We start from the raw sequence: 17,951 nt of genomic DNA, 5'->3' as shown, positions 1-17,951 counted from the left end.
CCACTCTGTTCTTCAGTTTCCTTAGCTGTAAACTGAGGGTGGCAATAGCACTTGCCTCACAGGGTTGTTGTGAGTATTAAATGAACTTAGAACAGTGTCTGGCTTGCAATAGGTACACAGTGCATTATTCTTTTTCCCGAACTAGAGCTTCTTGTGTCTGTCCGGTCTTCATCAATAGATCTGTAGGAAGCACCTGCCAGACACTGCGTCCCACCCCTGACTTCAAGCTGCTCTAGCAGAGGTGGGAGAGACACAAGTGTCAACAGCCAAAGGGCAGTAACCCTATTACACAAGGTGGAGCAACAGGCTTCAGAGATCAGAGTAGCAAACTGCCTAGAGGAGAAGGTACACAGAGCAGTGACATTTTCTCCAGCTCTAGGAGAGTGAGTAATGATTTTCCAGGAGAGGCATGCTATTTACAAGCATGGAGTCCTCAGGGACTGGCGGTGCGTCATGGGCAGCAGGAGAGGTAGAGGAGAGCAAAGGGTATCTGGGGGCTGGGGAGGTGATGGTGAGATTAGACATGATTTTTACCTGCAGGGAGGGCTCATGCTGGTGTTTAAAATGTTCTGGCCAGTATCACAGGGAGGGTGGTTGGTGGGATTAGGGAGACTGTTGTTAGGTTGTTAGGTGCATGTTGTCTAGAAAGATATCATTCAGATCTCGTGCCTAGGCACCAGCGTCTCGTGAGAACTCAAATCGGCTGAATGTCCCAGGCTGAAGTGAGAAGAGGGAAGTTTCCACCTTGGTAAGGCAAAAGCTCTGGGCAATCTTTGGTCCAGAGACCAGTGTTCACGAGGTCTCTGCCTGACTGTTTACCTGTCGGGGGCAATGCCTTTAGAGGGCCTATAGGCTAAGTGAGGTCTGTGGCCTGCATGAGGGAAAGATCAAATCATGTGTCCCTGAGCTCTGGAACAATACTTGAGAGAGTTGGATGAAGCATGTGACCCTTCTGAAGAAACAGTCCACCCAAGAGATGGCCGCCACCATGCAGCTGATAAGGCTAGGGAGTCACCCTAATTGCGCAAGGGGGTGTGTACCCAAAGTTCATGTGATGCTGGAGAGATTTTTTCTAACCAGAGACTAGCTAATCTTGGACTATACAGCTGCTCTGCTCCCTAGGAAGAAATGTGTTTGTGAGAACCAAGAAATATGGGTGAGCAAGAACAGTCAGGTAGTTTTTAGACTCACAATGCACATTAGAGTAGTAAAAGTCCCAAGAACCCCTGCTATTTGGAAATAATCCCATGTAAAGTTGCTAAGTCAAGGGAAGAAAGGAAGGAAGGAGGAGAGAGGGAGGGAGAGAGGGAGGGAGGGAGGGAGGGAGAGAGGGAGGGAGGGAGGGAGGGAGGAAAAGGGAAGGGAAAGAAGGAGGCTTCATGCTCAGGAGCCCCCTTAAGTGAGCTGCCTCTCCTTATCGTCCTAACCACACCTGCAGCCTGAACTTGGTCAGGGAGCGTCCCTGTCTGCCCAGACCTGACAGCGTGTGCTGATGGCATAGCCTTTGCTACTCTCCATGGGCACACCTAGGTTCTGGCCACAGCCTTTCCCTTGCTGAATCTGCCATCCTGATCTGGTATTTTCTCTCTGGTTGGGTAACCTGACCCAGCCTCCAGAGTGCCCTTCCACATTGACTGGGGTCCATACCACACCCCCAGGTCCCCTACCTTCCTGTCACTCCAGTCATTCCTCTGGACATCAGTGACCAGTGATGTGCTTACAGAAGAGCCATAGTGGCATCTGTGGTCCTAGGTGGCTTAGACCTGGGGAAGCCCCTCTACAGGGTTGGCTGTGCAAATACAGCTCTTTATTGTGAGCAGCTTGTAGTTCCAATGTCTTTTGCTTCTTTCCAAAGCACCAAGCACAGAGCAGAGAATGAAGGAATTGTCTCATGAATGCCATTTGGAATGGCTGTGTTTGCCGCAGAGCACTACCATCCTTTTGCTAGAGTCTCTGCTTCATGTCTAGGGAGATCCCACAGTTGGGGATGGAGGGTGAGATGAAGCCATTTGAGGGTGGCTATTCGCTGATACCAGAGCTGATTGGGCCCCTGGGCAGGTGATGAGGAGCCAGGGAAGGGAAAGAAAGCACCTTCTGCCTGCTTCCTTGCTTCCTCGTTCTCTTCCTGCCCTTTCACAGCCCCATGGACATCGCTTCTGAGTGGCCTCCCTCCTGCTCACAGACACCTCTGAGATTTCCTGGCTGACACATCGCATCTCCCTGTGGCCACAGCCAAGCAACACCAGATGTCTGCAGTAGCAGCAACACTTTGGATTCCTGATGGAAAACCCTAAGACGAGCCTCTGTGAAATACCTGCTTCATTTTGGCTTCATTTTCATGCCTTGTTATCTGACCCATTTACTTCTTACCTCAGGGCACAGACCACGGCTGTGACACTCTGTAAAACCCTGTGGGATGGGGAAAAGTAAAAATGACACACCCCGGCCAGGCACACGCCTGTAATGCTAGAACTTTGGGAGGCCGAGGCGGGTGGATCACCTGAGGTCAGGAGTGCGAGACAAGCCTGGCCAACATGGTGAAACCCCGTCTCTACTAAAAATACAAAAATTAGCCAGGTGTGGTAGTGGGCACCTGTAATCCCAGCTACTCTGGAGGCTGAGACAGGAGAATCGCTTGAACCGCGGGGACAGAGGTTGCAGTGAGCTGAGATTGTGCCACTGCACTCCAGCCTGGCGAAAGAGTGAAACTCCATCTTGGCGGGGGGGTGGCAGGGGGACGGAAAAAAAAAGACACAGACGTCTCAGGGCATGGCTGCTTAGGAGGCTATGAGGCTCTTGCCGCAAGCTTTTCCCCACTTTTCATGGCTGCCCTCAGAGGATAGAATTGCCACAATTTTAAGGATAAAGAAACAGGCTTGGAGAGGCCAGAGGCTTGCGCAATACCACACAAACAGGGGTGCCTTTGTGTTTCTGGGTCAATGCTGTTTTTCACACAGACTGGACCTCGTGGGGGTCAGGAGCAGTGGGACCACCTCGTGCTCTCTCTGTGCTCATACCTTCTCATGGTGTCGATCTCTCCTTGCCTCCCAGACAGAGCAACGCGTGCTTGCCACCTTGATGGTGCAAATGTCACTCGATCTGAATTTGAGGTGAGGAAATTCAAGGCAACCACGGTACACGTTGTCCCCTGTTGGACCCAGGGAAGGACACTTGAGGCAGGAGCAGGCCTGTGGTGCTCTTGGCACAGGGCGAAATGGAGGAATAGGGTGGTGGTGGCGGGGTGCCCTAACCTGGTCTTGGGGCGTTTAAGGAGTTTCTGTTCTGAAGTGTTTCAATAGCCAGTGAGAATGAGCCATGAGAATAAAAATGTACAAGTAAACAGTTGTTCCACTTATACACAGTTAAGGACTTGTGGGAGGGGGGCAAGTTCCAGTTTTTCAACATAGTTTCTAATTGAAAGTGCTGTCGTAACCCTCATTATGACCACCAACTTAAATTTGAGATCTCCGTTTGCCCTAGAATAAACCCCTAGGTTTCAGACTTCCTGGAGCCACCATCCTTCATCTCTTCTGTTTACTTTTTTCTCTTCTGTTTAAATTGGAGGGTTGTTTCTGGCCTGCCCTTCCCCTTGCTGAGGTTCTGTACACAATGTCTGGCACACAGGTGTTTTTACCTGCACAGGCTCAAGACATTCTCACCGTCAGCCCATACATCGGTTTCTTCTCTCAGTCTTAGAGATAAAGAAACTGAAGTCTTAAGTGCTCAAGTCATTTGATCAAGTTCGCTTGGCTACAAGTGGTACCCACGGTGCTAGCCAATGTCTCACTGACATGTGTGGACACCACGCGGGCCCATGCATGGTCAGGGACCTTTCCTGGCTCTGCCCATAGTATCCTCATTTGTCTTGTTTGCTTATATTTTTCTTACAACTACCTCACAGCCTCAACCATGTCTTTAAAATTATTCAATTATTCATAGAGGTGGATTTACAAGTCTGGGTCTCCTTCGTCAGGGGTGGCCTTCTCCTCCTCCTCCTCCTCCTCCTCCTCCTCTCTGGAGGTGGTTTCATCACAGACTGTAAAGGCTCTGTAAAAACTAATCTCTTCCGTCTGCCTGAAGCAGTTCTCCCTCTGCACCAGTGACTCCTGCTATGGTAGACTGGGGTAGTTACAGGGTTTTTTTTGTTTTGTTTTGTTTGTTTTTGTTTTTGTTTTTCTGAGACAGAGTCTTGCTCTGTCACCCAGGCTAAAGTACAGTGGCACCATCTCAGCTCACTGCAGCCTCCGCCTTCTGGATTCAAGCAATTCTCCTGTCTCAGCCTCCTGAGTAGCTGGGATTATAGGCACATGTCACCACTCCCGGCTAATTTTTGTATTTTTAGTATAGATGGGGTTTCACCTTGTTGGTCAGGCTGGTCTCAAATTCCTGACCTCAAGTGCTCCACCTGCCTCAGCCTCCCAAAGTGCTGGGATTATAGGCGTGAGCCACTGCGCCCAGCCCTAATTACAGATTTTGTTTGGCTTTCCCATTTTCAGTCCCCTAGTAACAATGTTCTTCCTTTTTTTTTCCTTTAGGGAATTGTCTTTTCTCTTATCCTAATCCACATGGCTCAACTGTCAATCACAGTCTTCCTCTATCCCCTGGCAACAGAGGAGAGATGTGTGACTGAGGCCTGACCAGTCAGAAGATCTGATCCTTCTGGCCATTGTGATTGGTTCAGGGACAAATTCATGGCCAAGTGATTACAATTTTACCCTCTCCAAGCGGTGACACAATGAATAGGCTACAGTGGTACCAATGTCAGTTTTCATTTGCCCAGTTATTCCCACAAGATAAATGTCTGGTTTGTAATTGCCGAGTTATACATATATACGCTTTAAATGTTGGTACATTTTGTGAGATCGCCCCACAGATAGGTTAGTGCAAATGTACACCATTCCAGCAATATGTGGGAGTCTGCTTTGCACACCCTAGCAACACCTGGTGTTGTCAGTCTTTAACATTTGCCAGTCTGATAAGTGGAGACAGCTGTTGAAACCTGTTCTCAATTCCGGGCCTCCCTTGGGTCATGTTCCCACATGCCTGTCCCTAATGTTGCCTCCCTGGGCCTTGCTTCTAAATCTCTTGCCTGCTTCTTTATCCAGCTTTATTGGACTGCTTATCACCTGGTGTCACTGTACTAGACTAGAAAGTGAGTCTTTATCATATACATATATGCCTTTTCTCTTGAAACTCCTGGCAGGTGCTAAGAACGGTTTTGGAATCTAATAATTATTTGTCAGATGAATGAATGGAAACTCCTCTGTGATTCTCACCCATTTCCTATCACTGAGTGGTACCATGTGGTTGGGTCAGTGCTAACCTGGGTAGATGAATGCCCAAGAACACCAGATTTCAAGAATCCCAATATTTTAATGGTTATATTGGATGCTTAACATGATAATGGAGCATGACTATCCCATTCCAGGAAATGACACTCCCCACGGGAAGTCCTTGGTTAACAAATCTTTAATGATGGTCTGCCATGTCTCTAGTGTGGGGTCAAAGGACCCAGTCCCTGATCTCAAGTGACTAAACATCTGTGTGAGAGGCAAAACTAACAAAAGAAGGATTTTAAGTGGCATTTGTATCAGGTGGCATTTATGAAATACAATCCTTTGGGAAAAATAGAACATATCTTGGACTGGAAACGCTTGAGAATGTTTTCTAAAAGAGGCAATTGTTAAGGGGATTTTTATGAGGATTAGTCAGGAGTTCTAGGCTCTGCCAGTTACATTTTGGGGGTCTGATATCATAGCTGGTGCGGTATGAAGCAATGTTATAAGCCTCTAATTTCCATGTCCCTCAAGTTGAGTTTTTAATCTTTTTAGTTGTTGGGTTTGGATACCGATGGTCCAAGAGGAATGTCCTGATTCCTAGTGTTTCGGGGACGAATGTCACAACTTGCTACAAGCTCACCAGGAGGCGAAACAAATATTTCTGAGTTAGGGGGAAGTGCTACAGTTGTGGGAATTGCTCTTAGGCTCCCCCAGGGTAGTAAAATTCCCAAGCTATTTCAAACCAATTTTTTTTCTTCTTTTTAGTGGTGTCAGGACCCCAAAAGGTCACAGTTGCTATTTAATAGAATAGAACATTCTGGCCCTCTTAACAGGGAATTGTACTCAGACTTTGAAAGGTGGGTAGAAATTATATAAAGGAAGGGAAAAGGAAGTTCATTCCAGGCAGGGTGAATGAAGAAGAGCATTTCCATGAGACTTAATAGTTTATAAGGTCCCTTGACAAATATAATCTTTTTTATAATTCCAAGGAACCCTGAAGGTATTATTTATTATAATTATTAGCATTTCTGTTTTCATATGGAAAAACTGAGGCTCAGAGAGGTTAAACAACTTGTTCAAATTCTCTCAATTATTATTATTATTATTTTTTGAGACAGAGTTGAGACCTGTTGCCTAGCCTGGAGTGCAGTGGAATGATCATAACTCACTGCAGCCTTGACTTCCTGGGCTCAGGTGATCCTCCTGCCTCAGCCTCCCAAGTGGCTGGGACTACAGGCACTCATCACCATGCCTAGCTAGTTTTTAGATTTTTTTTTTTGTAGAAAAAAAAAATTTAGATTTTTTTTGTAGTCTTGCTATATTGCCCAGGTTGGTCTTGAACTGCTGGCCTCACACAATCCTCCTGCTTTGGCCTCCCAAAGGACTGGGATTACAGGTGTGAGCCACCATGTCTGTCCCCTCTCAACTATTAAGAGGCAGGGCCAGCAGGGCGCGGTGGCTCACACCTGTAATCCCAGCACTTTGGTAGGCTGAGGTAGGAGGATCATGATGTCAGGAGCTCGAGACCAGACTGGCCAACATGGTGAAACCCCGTCTCTACTAAAAATAAAAACATTAACTGGCCGTAGTGGTGCATGCCTGTAATCACAGCTCTTGGGAGGCTGAAGCAGGAGAATCGATTGAACCTGGGAGGTGGAGGTTGCAGTGAGCCAAGATCGTGCCACTGTACTCCAGCCTGGGTGACAGAGCGAGACTCCATCTCAAAAAAAAAAAAAAAGGGAAAAAGAGGCAGAGCCTAGGCAACCATTGATTGGGGAGAAAAAAAAAAAAAAAGGCAGAGTCAAGCCTCAAATCCATGTCTCTGACAAGGGATGGTATCCAAAATATTTAACAACTAATATGGCACAAGTACAACACAGAGACTGGTTAGCGGCCCACCAAACCCATTTCCTCTTCTCCTTGGGTTGACAACTTTCCAGCCTCCTTACTGTTAGAAGTGATACATGCCACTTTCAAGCCAGCCTCAAACTTTCTGGAAAGACATGTGTTGCAGTTGACAGAACGTAAGAGGGAAGGAACTTGGGCCCCAAGTCCCCTGTTAGAGGAGATCCACCCACAAATCAGGAATATCCATTTTAGACTTTATCTAAAAAACGAGCTGCTTTTATCCTTGAATCATGGTACGTTTTCGTTATGGCAGCCAGCTTTACCATAACTAATACAGACCCCCACTATTAGAACCGAGGTCATTTGGTGCGCGGAAGCAGAGGCCTGGAGACCCTCGCAGTGCCTGCGCCACCCTAGGACAGCAGGTCCTGGAATAATGTCATTCAGTTCAATGTGGTTTCGTTCTAACACTGATGAGAAAAAAATCGATCCCCAGCCGAGCCACTGTCTGTGTGGAGCCTGCAGGTTCTCCTCATGTCTGCATGGGTTTTCCCTGGGTACTCCAGTTTCCTCCCACATCCCAGAGATGTGCACATTGAGTGAATTGAGGTGTCTACCTTGTCTCAGTCAAAGTGAGTGTGGATTGTGTGAAGGTGCCCTGAGATTGGCTGGCGTCCTATCCAGGGCGGGTCCCCACCGGGAGCTCTGAGCTGCTGGGATGGGCTCTGACCCACCCCCACCTTGAATGGAATAAGCTGGTAAATCATTATCTTCCTTGTTTTTATTAATCTTTTTAAAATGTATGTATAGCTCACATTTATTTCAATGGTTAATATTAGAAGTATTTTTGGTCTCTATTTAGAAGTTTAGTGACGTTTTTACGACCGGAAGTAGGCTGTAGGAACTTAACTTCTGTTTAACCAATTAGCCTCTGAGAAAATTGGTTTCTTTTTACATCGTTTTCCTTAGACATTAGGTGAGGACTTACTGTAATTGTTGGGGAAAGTACATTCTCAGGTACTTCCAATACCATGTAGTCTGAGGATAGTCCTTTGAGAATGAGCTGCAGTTGCTGGCTGTTACGGGTGGGAGGAGGAGGACAAAAATAGTTTTTAAAAAGGATGGAGGTCCAAGCTGAGCACCAGCATTGTCCACCAATAGGACCAGACCGTGGAAGCCTTGAATGGCTAGAGAGGAGCTTGAGCTTAATACACCCCACACAGGGACCTCTAGCGGATCCCTGAGTTGGGGTGTTTGGGGATGAACATGAGGGAGCTCCATATCTCACGATCTGGTCACCCCAAGTGAGACAGCTTCCCCCCTTGCTCCCAAACACACACACTGAGTGTGTTCTATCTCTGAACTGTAACAACTTGCTTTCCTGTGAGCTCGTATGTCCATTCAGATCCCCTCACCTCTAAGTGGCATATTTTAATTTCAGGAACTGTCATGCTCTTCCCTAAGCTTTCCTGCCATCCCAATCAACCAGCTAACACCACAGGATCAAGTCTGATTTTCAATGTCTGTGACCCCAACTTCTGGCTGCACATGGAATATACATGGAAAATGGATTAATATTTGTTGACTGCTCACTACGTGCCAGACTTGGTGCAAAGCATTTAAAATAGTTCATTAGTCACCTTCTCCGTAGTTCCTGTGATGTCCCCAAGGCTGTTCTAAAAGGAATCCTCCTGACCCCCTGACCATTCCTGAAGGGAGGCAAGGGGCCGGAAAGGCTTGGCAGTCCAGTTTTTTGCCTCAGCTCATATCAATCAGTAAAGCTGTATTGGTTTTACAATTGAAGCCTTGCACATTTCTTATTGGACCTATTTGTAGATGTTTGATCTTTCTGTGTACAGTAAATGGGATTTCTTTTCTGGGATGCTTTGAAATTGGCTATTGCTGGTGTATTGGAAAATGATTTTGTATGTTGATTTTTCACTTGGCAACTTTCTATGCTCTCACTTTTAATTCATTTTAAAATTTATTCTCTTTGATTTTCTTAGTAGGTAATCATGTAGCTGATAATGATAATTTTTTCAGAGCCATATTAAAATACAATTCACATACTGTTACGGGATCCTTGGAGTGTCATTTTTCTTGCCAGAAACCTCTGTGGCCGGTGGTGTCTTTGCCCAAGTTTTGCTCAGGCCTGCTGGGCTCGTTCTGCTCACTCGACCTGGCACACTGCGCTCAGCTCATCCTACCAGCCTGGATCCCACACCTGCCAAGGGCAAGTCAGGCATGGAGTGGCGAGGGGTGTGTGAGCAAGCATGGGGTCTGGCTACTGATCAGTCAGACACGCCGGCTGCTGCAGCAGGGTGGGCAGTTCCAGGTGCCAGTGTGGGCTCTCTGCGAGGCCATGGCTGGACCAGGCACACTGCAAGCAGTTTCCACAGCTGGCACCAGGGAACGTGGGGTGCCTGGAAACTTGGAGATGCCAAGAACCACAGGGGCCCAAAGAGGGAGTCACAGTCCTGACTTGGGGAGCTCCCAGGTCTGGGCTCCCCGAAGGGCCACAGCTCTCTCTCCTCTTCACCTGCAATGTGGTGAGCAAGATGGGTATCTCAGTCCTGTTTGTGTTCCAGCTGTTTTAGCCCCACCATTTGATGGGTCCCAAGTTCTTGTCCTGCGACCAGGAAGAATGAGGTACACAGAAAAGTGGAGAGTGAACAAGACAAAGGGGAGATTTGAGTGATAGAACAGCTTTGAGGAGACCCGCAGTGGGTAGCTCCTCTCCGCAGCCAGGGTGTCCTGACGAGTGTTCAGCTTTTTGCAGAGAGGAGACCCTGGAGTGGGAAGCTTCTCTCTGGAGACAGGTCATCCCATCATCTCTGCAGCCAGAGAGAAGCCAGGCAGTGGGAGCAGGCACTTCTGAGCCTGTGAGGGCAGGGTGTGCCTTCCTGGGCTCCCAAGAGTGCAGAGATGCCTGGGTCTGCGGTTGCAGTTGGGGCAGCTGCAACTGTGCCTGGGGAGCGGGTCTCCTGCCTGCTCTGTGGAGCCAGAGGCTCGGGTCTGCAGGGACAACTTTGGCAGCTGCAGCTACACCCAGGAGAGTGCATCTCCTCCCTGCTCCCAGCCCCGAGAGTATAGGGATGCCCAGGTCCACAGCCATGGATTGGGCAGCTGCAGCAGCATCCAGGCAGCTCCTGCCTCAACACAGAAGGAGCGGGTCTCCTGCTTGTCCCTAGCACCTGCTGGCTCAATAGAGTGCAGCCCCAGCCATGCCTCACTGCTGAAGCCAGCGTGATGACAGCAGCTGCTCCATATGGCCTGCCACTGCCATCAATACCATAGGATTCACCCTTTTAAAGGATATAATTTAATGATTTTTAATATGTTCAGAGTTGGGCAACCATAACCACAATCCATTTTACAAGGAATGGCAACTTTTAAATTCATAATTTTTCTTCTCCTTTCTATTTTTATTTCTTATTGAATTGGTTAGGATCACCAGTAGACTATTAAATAAAGTAGTAATGGTGGCAGTGGGCCATCTTGTCTTGCTCTTGACTTTTCTGGGAATGTCTAATTTTTTTGCCACTGAATAGGATATTTGCTACAAGTTTTTGTTAGTTAGCCCTTAGTAAGGAAAATTTCCACCTACCTTTAGATTGCTAAGAATTTTAGGTTCTAATTCAGAAATAGGCATACATTTTATCGTATCTATTCATGAAAGCATTTATTGTGATGGGAATATCTTTTCTGCCCTTCATATACTCCTGTAGTAAATTATCTTAATAGATTCTCTGCTTAAAGCTATCTTTATATTCTTTATGTATAATCCTTTTAAAACACCGTTGGAGTCAAGTTGCTAATAGGCTTATTATTATTATTTTTTGCCTTTAATTTTTTAGTGTGATTAGCCCATAGTTTTCTTTCTTTCTCTTTCTTTCTCTCGTTCTTTCTCTCTTCCTTTCTTTCTCTTTCTTTCTTTCCTTCCTTCCTTCCTTCCTTTCTCTCTCTCTCTCTTTCTTTCTTTCTTTCTTTCTTTCTTTCTTTCTTTCTTTCTTTCTTTCTTTCTTTCTTTCTTTCTTTCTTTCTTTCTTTCTCTCCTCTCTTTCTCTCTTTCTTTCCTCTCTTTCTCTGTCTCTTTCTTCTTTTTTACAGGGTCTTGCTCTGTTACTCAGGCTGGAGTGTAGTGGCACAATCATGGCTCACTGCAGCCTTGACCTGGGCTCAGGTGATCCTCCCCCAACCTCAGCTCTGCAAGTATCTGGGACTACAGGTGCATGCCCCCATGCCCAGCTAATTTTTTTTTTTGTATTTTTTTTTTGTAGTACGGGGTTCTCGTCACATTGCCCAGGCTGGTTTCACACTCCTAGGCTCAAGAAATCTTTGTGCCTTAGACTCCAAAAGTGCTGAGATTACAGATGTGAGCCACCATGCCCAGCCTAGTTTGCTTTTCTTTCTTCTTCTTTTTTGTTTTTATTATTTTGTGGTGACACAGGGTCATGCTTTTCTCAGAATGCTTTCAGGTTATGACTAAGCTAGAGTGAGGAAGAAACAAGGGCCCGGGCATTTTCCTTGAACACAAGCCTCAGCTTATTTGTTTATTTATTTATTTTCAGATGGAGTCTTGCTTTTTCACACCCAGGGTAGAGTGCAGTGGCATGATCTGGGCTCACTGCAACCTCTGCCTCCAGGGTTCAAGCGATTCTCCTGCCTCAGTCTTCCAAGTAGCTGGAATTACAGGCACTTGCCACCACAACCAGCTAATTTTTTGTGTTTTTAGTAGAGATGGGGTTTCACCATGTTGGTTAGGCTGGTCTTGAACTCCTGACCTCAGGTGATTCACCACTTCTGCCTACCAAATTGTTGGAATTACAGCCATGAGCCACCATACCCAGCCTCTAATTTAATTTATAATTTTATTGCATGGCTTCTAGAACTCTGGAGCTTCTCCTTGGGCTGATAAATACTTGGTCAGATATGTATCCTGGTCTGACAGCTTCTCTGACCCAATCCTGAGCCTGTCTTTTCTCTTTTGCAGGTGTGACAAACTGTTTGCATTCCTAACTTCAAGTCGACAGTTGCCTCTCGTGGCACCCAGCTGGCACATATGCTACACTTTCCAGTTTGGTATCTATTCTTGTAGATTTCTGATTATTTCCTTTAGTCTGGAAGAATTCATATATCATAGAAAGTATTAGACCCTTGAAAATTAGATGTAATTCACAAATAAAACCATCTGAGTCTGTTTGGGTGTTTTTTAAAAAAAGAACTTGACAATTGTTCTAATTTCTTATGTGTTTATCGACCTGTATAGGTTTTCTGTCTCTCCTGTGTTAATTTTGGTAATTTTGAGAGTTGAATCCAATCTTTCTTCCCTGCTGCAAAATCTCATTGCAGTAGTCCCTACAAAAAAAAAAAAAAAAAAAAAAAAACGGTAATTTACACTTTCCCAGAAAATTTTATATTTCAATCTAGGTTTTCAATTTTTTAAATTAACAATTTCTTTTTGGTCATCTTTGGAAATATTTTTAAAATCTCCATAGTTGTATTTTCTTGCTCATTTCAAATATTAAATATCTTTTAAAATGAGTTTTAACTAGATTTGTAAATAGCAATGGTCTTTTCAAAGATCAAGATTTTGTTTTATTAATTAAGTTCATATTTTTGTGTGAGAGTTCTACCTCATTAAATCCTGCTGATTTTATACTCCATCCCTCTACTTTCTTTGAGTTTATTTTGCTGCCTTTTCATTCTAGACTGTTGATTTCATGCTCTTTCATTTAGTGTTAGCCCTACTTGTTTCTAATAAACTTATCCTGAGTCCCTCTTGGGCCATGTCCCACAGCTCCTGAAACAGAGTTTCTGAATGTCACTTTTTCTAGTTTACAGTTTCCTCTTTAACTTAAGAGTAATGTTAACTTAAGAGTAATGTTAGAGCAGGAGTCCCCAAGCCCCAGGCCGCAGACCAGAGCAGTCTGTGACCTGTTAGGAACTGGGCCACACAGCAGGAGGCAAGCAGCCTGAGAGTGAGCATTACCACCTGAGCTCCACCTACTGTCGGATCAGCAGCGGCATTAGATTCTTATAGGAATGCAAACCCTATTGTGAACTTCACATACGAGGGATCCAGGTTGTGTGCTCCTTATGAGAATCTAATGCCTGATGATCTGGGGTAGAACAGTTTCATCCTGAAACCAGCTCTCCCACTGCATATGTGGAAAAATTGTCTTCCATGAAACTGGTCCCTGGTGCCAAAAATGTTGGGGACTACTGCGTTAGAGGTTGCTTTAGAACTTCCAGTTGGGGGAAAAAGTATATATATAATGTATCTATATATATATTTGTTATCTTGTATGTTTCATTTTGCTTTTTAATTTTTTTTTTTTTTTTTTTTTTTTTGAGACCAGGTCATGAGGCTGGCTAGTTTTTGTATTTTTGGTAGAGATGGGGTTTTTCCATGCTGCCCAGGCTGGTCTCAAACTCCTGGCTCTGAGCTATCTACCCACCTCAGCCTCCCAAAGTGCTGGGATTGCCAGCATGAGCTACCACACTTTGTTGCTGCTTTTTAATTTTTAATTTTATTGTGCAGTGGCCAAACAAGAAGGTTTGTATAACTTATGCTTTTTGAAATGTATTGGAATTCTCCTTGTGGTCAAATACATGATTCATTTTGTAAAGCACTGTAGATGTTTGAAAGAATGGGTACTTTCTATTTATCCAGTACAATATTCTATACATATGTATATATTAAATAGATTTCAGAATTCTATTTTGAGGTATACTGAAGCATATGATTAGTGTATCTTTTTGGTGGACTATAACTTTTATCAATATGAACTCTCCCTGTTGGCCTTGATGCTTTTTATTTCAAATTGTTGTTTCTGGTGTTCATATTGATATATCTGTTTTTATAGCAATTTACCTAGTGTTTGCTGCTTATTATGTAATAAACAACAATTTATCTGTTCTTGAAGCAATTACATAATATTTGATACCCATTTTGGTAGCATATATAGTTCTATACCTTTGTTTTCAAATATCCTGCATAATTTCATTTTAGATATGACTTTTGGCAATGGCAGTGGCTCATTTTTTAAATTTTCTTTACCTAAACTGAAACTCTGTGTCTTGCAATAGGCTAATTTAACCTATTCATGGGTACTGTTATTACATATATGATTAGATTTATTCCTGTTATGTTATTTTATGTCTTCTATTTATCATGCTTTCTTATTTTCTTTGTTTCTTTTACCTTTTAATCTTTTCTTCAGATGATCATTTTTTTTTTATTCCATTGTTTTTCCTTTTGTTGATTGGCAGTTGTATATCCTATTTCTATTCATCTTGTGGTTATAATTAAATTTTGATGACATGTACTTAAACATAATTTTCTAAAATGTTTTGAAGTAATCTAGACTATTAAACTATAGCCTATGGGCCAAATTGAAACAAACCGAATAGTCCCATAGACTGTTCTTTTGGATAAACATAGAAATTGACCTTTCTGATCTTAAAGCCTGAAGTTTACATTTGTTTTATCTGAGTGCCTTCCTCAGGAAAAGACCTTCAAGCCTCTCAAGAAAGTAGCAAAGAACTGAAACTCCCCAGATCATTACATTCAGACAATGACATGCCTGACCCGTCATTCATCATGATTGCTTCCTTGTCCCTCCCTGGTTCCTGTTTCTTTACAAATCATTACATTTCTTCCCTGCTATATAAACCCCAGGTTTTAGTTGGTCAGGGAGATGGATTTGAGACTGAGCTCCCATCTCCTTGGCACCCAATTAAAGCCTTCTTCCTTAGCAGTGTATGTTGTCTCAGTGACTGGCTTTCTGTGCTGTGAGCAACAGGACCTAGACTGAACCCCTAGTATTTTGGTAACAAAATCCCACTTGTCCCACATTTTTGCACAGCCTACAAGCTAAGAATTTTTTTTTTTTGTATTTGTATTTATTTATTATTGAGACAGGGTCTCACTCTGTCACCCGGGCTAGAGTGCAATGGCACAATCAAGGCTTACTGCAGCCTTGACCTCTAATGCTCAAGAGATCCTCCCACCTCAGCCTCCCGAGTAGCTGGGACTATGGGCACACACCACCATGCCCAGTTAATTTTTGTTTTTGTTTCTTTTTAGGGGGTAGAGACAGTGTTTTTCTATGTTACCCAGGCTGCTCTTGAACTCCTGAACTCAAGTGATCCTCCCGCTTTGTTCTTCCAAAGTGCTGGGATTCCAGGAATGAACCACTGCATTCAGCCTTTATATTTTTAAGTGGCTAAAAAAAAATCAAAAGACAAATAATATTTTATGACACATGAAACATATATAGCATTCAGATTTCAGTGTCCATAAGCAAAGTTTCATTGGAACACAGCCACACTTATTTGTTTCTATATTGTCTTTAGGTATATATATTTGTTTATATGTAGCTGCTTTTGTGCTATCATGGGAGAATTGAGTGGTTTAGACAAAGACTGTATGGCCCACGAAGCCTAAGATATTTGCAATCTGGCCCTTTACTGAATAAGTTTGCTGATCCTTGATCTAGACGTTTATCCCCAATCCCCATACAAAATGAGAATTAATACAGAGATTAATTCTTTCCATTCAAGACTCACTCCATATCATTTTTATATTGTATTCATTTGGGATTTGAGTTCCAGAAACAGAAAATAATCCAAATGTTCATCAACAGGTGAATGGATAAGCAAATTATGTACGTTGAGCACAATGGAATGCTACTTTTCAGTAAGAAAAGAATGAACTATTGATACATAAACAACGTGGGTAAGTCTGAAAAGCATGTGGCTGAGTGAAAGAAGCTAAATGCGGAAGGTTACATACCATATTGTAACATTAATGTGACATTCTAGAGAAGGCGAAATTGTAGTGACAGAGAGCAGATCAGCGTTTTCCAGGGGCCAGGTGTTGGGGAGAGGTGATTGGCTGCAGAGGAGCATGAGGGAAAGTTTTGGGGTGATGTGAATATGTTATGTCATGGCTCTGGCGGTGGTTGCACAACTGTGTCACAACTTTGTTAAAACTCATCCAGAAAAACAAAATTGATGAATCTCATTGTATGTAAATTATAACTCAATAAAACTAAATTAAAAAACCTGTCCTGGGTAAAATGACTCTTTAGTGAAGAGTGGGAAGAATCTATGACAGGAAGGGGCTTGAGAGAACTCTCCGAGGTGATGGCAATGCTTCGTGTCTTCATGGGGGTTTGCATTGTGCAGGTTTGATGCATTTGACAAAATTCAGCTAACACATATGGAAGACTGGTACATTTCATTGTATATAAATTTTACATCAAAGAGAATATATCAAATATTGAATTCTAGTTAATGATCTATATACTTGAATAGTTAGGGAGAAATGTACTGAAGTCACAATTTACTTTGAAATCTATAAAAAATAAGATGGATTAGTGAATGGCTAGATGAATAGATATGTGATAAAGCAAGTAAAGTGTTAGTGGTAAATGTCATGCTAATGGTGGGTGTTCTCTATAAAATTAAAATAAAATCTTTATTCTGCCTTGTTAGAAGGTTGTGTTGATATTGAATTGTTGTATGCACTCAGCCTGGCACCTGGATCCAGTCTCTTTAACTATCTCATCTATAAAGAAATAGTGTTGAAATGTTTTTATGCAGAGTACATACCTTACTGTGCTCACATTCCCTTCTTTAAGTGCCAAGGAAAAGACATGACAGGATCCATGTACTTGCCTAGTTTGAGCCAGCAGCTCACCTGGACCTTCCTGTTTGCTGACATGCAGCTGTGTTTGTTGATGATCTATAGGGGCCCTTCTCTCTAAGCCTGAGGGAGTACAGGAGTTTAAGTGGTTCCCTGGGACCTGGTTTACTGCTGGAACCCTGGAGATGGCATGTTGGCAATGAGAGAAATTTATGGAACTCAACTTGGTACCAATGCCCTAGTGGAAAAGTAGTAGAGTCGTTATATGTTAGCACTGGAAGAGCGCTTAGACACCATTTTACAGATAAGGAAACTGAGGTCCAGACAGGGAAAGTGGCTTGCCCCAGCCCACAAAGCTCCATGATAGCAGGTTCTACACCCCAGCTCTCCCTACTCTCAGCCTTATTTGGGCTGCAGCCAACCTGATGGTTTCTTGAGGGCACTGGTGGGAGGATTCCTGGGATTTGTGAGGTGGTAACAGCCACAGTGTGAGTGAGATCTGGATTCCACCTCTAGCCCTGTGACCTTGGACAAGTTATTTAATCTCTAATACTGGGTTTCTTAAGGAGTAATATGAGAAGAACAATATCTTTTTTGTCAGGGTATTGTGAGGTTTCACTGGAACATCATCTATGGATCCATTTATGCAATGCCTAGACCTGGTGGGTGCTCACTCCATGGGCACCACTGTCATTGGTGTACTCGTGAGAACACTGACCTGAGATTCTGAGAAACCAGATTTTGGCTCTGGTGCTACCCTCAACAGCTGTGACTCTACTCCTAGCAAGAATCTTCAAGGTAGTAGTTTTTTTTCCAGGTTTTACAAATAAGGAAACTGGTATGCACGTCCAACCTCAAATCTTCAAATCTGGATCAAATGCAAATATTATTTCTAGTCATTCTCTTGGCAGGAATGGTCTCAGCACAATCACCAGTAGGCAAAGTTTATTTTAGTGCTTCCTTCATCTCTTTCCAATCATCCGTCCTCCTCTCCCCACCAAGTGAGCGGGAAGAAGAGAAAGTTGGGGACCGTCTGATGTTCCTGGGTGACAGTAACACTTGAGGGAGCCACACTTCCCAGGGGCCCTCAGGGCAATCTAGAAAGTTCTCCACCCTTCCAGCACTAGCAGACAAATCCAGCCAGTGCCTAGAAAGGGTTCATTTGTGAC

General features: G+C 43.9%; 1 long non-coding RNA gene across 2 annotated transcripts; it reads left to right on the top strand.

Moving 5' to 3' along the window:
• The first annotated feature begins 303 nt into the window (after nucleotides 1-303).
• Nucleotides 304-5,275, top strand: LOC106993038 (uncharacterized). Of its 2 annotated transcripts, XR_013402671.1 has the most exons (4): nucleotides 304-469; nucleotides 674-748; nucleotides 2,140-3,110; nucleotides 4,536-5,275. It is a non-coding gene; the product is annotated as an uncharacterized LOC106993038 (long non-coding RNA). The 2 variants fall into 2 exon arrangements; XR_001439213.3 differs by lacking the exon at nucleotides 4,536-5,275 and having other exon boundaries at nucleotides 2,140-3,340.
• The last annotated feature ends 12,676 nt before the right edge of the window (nucleotides 5,276-17,951 follow it).

The sequence above is a fragment of the Macaca mulatta genome, chromosome 13 (genome assembly GCF_049350105.2).
Source record: "Macaca mulatta isolate MMU2019108-1 chromosome 13, T2T-MMU8v2.0, whole genome shotgun sequence".
In the NCBI taxonomy this organism is placed as follows: Eukaryota; Metazoa; Chordata; class Mammalia; order Primates; family Cercopithecidae; genus Macaca; species Macaca mulatta.
This window is presented reverse-complemented; position numbering and strand designations above follow the sequence as displayed.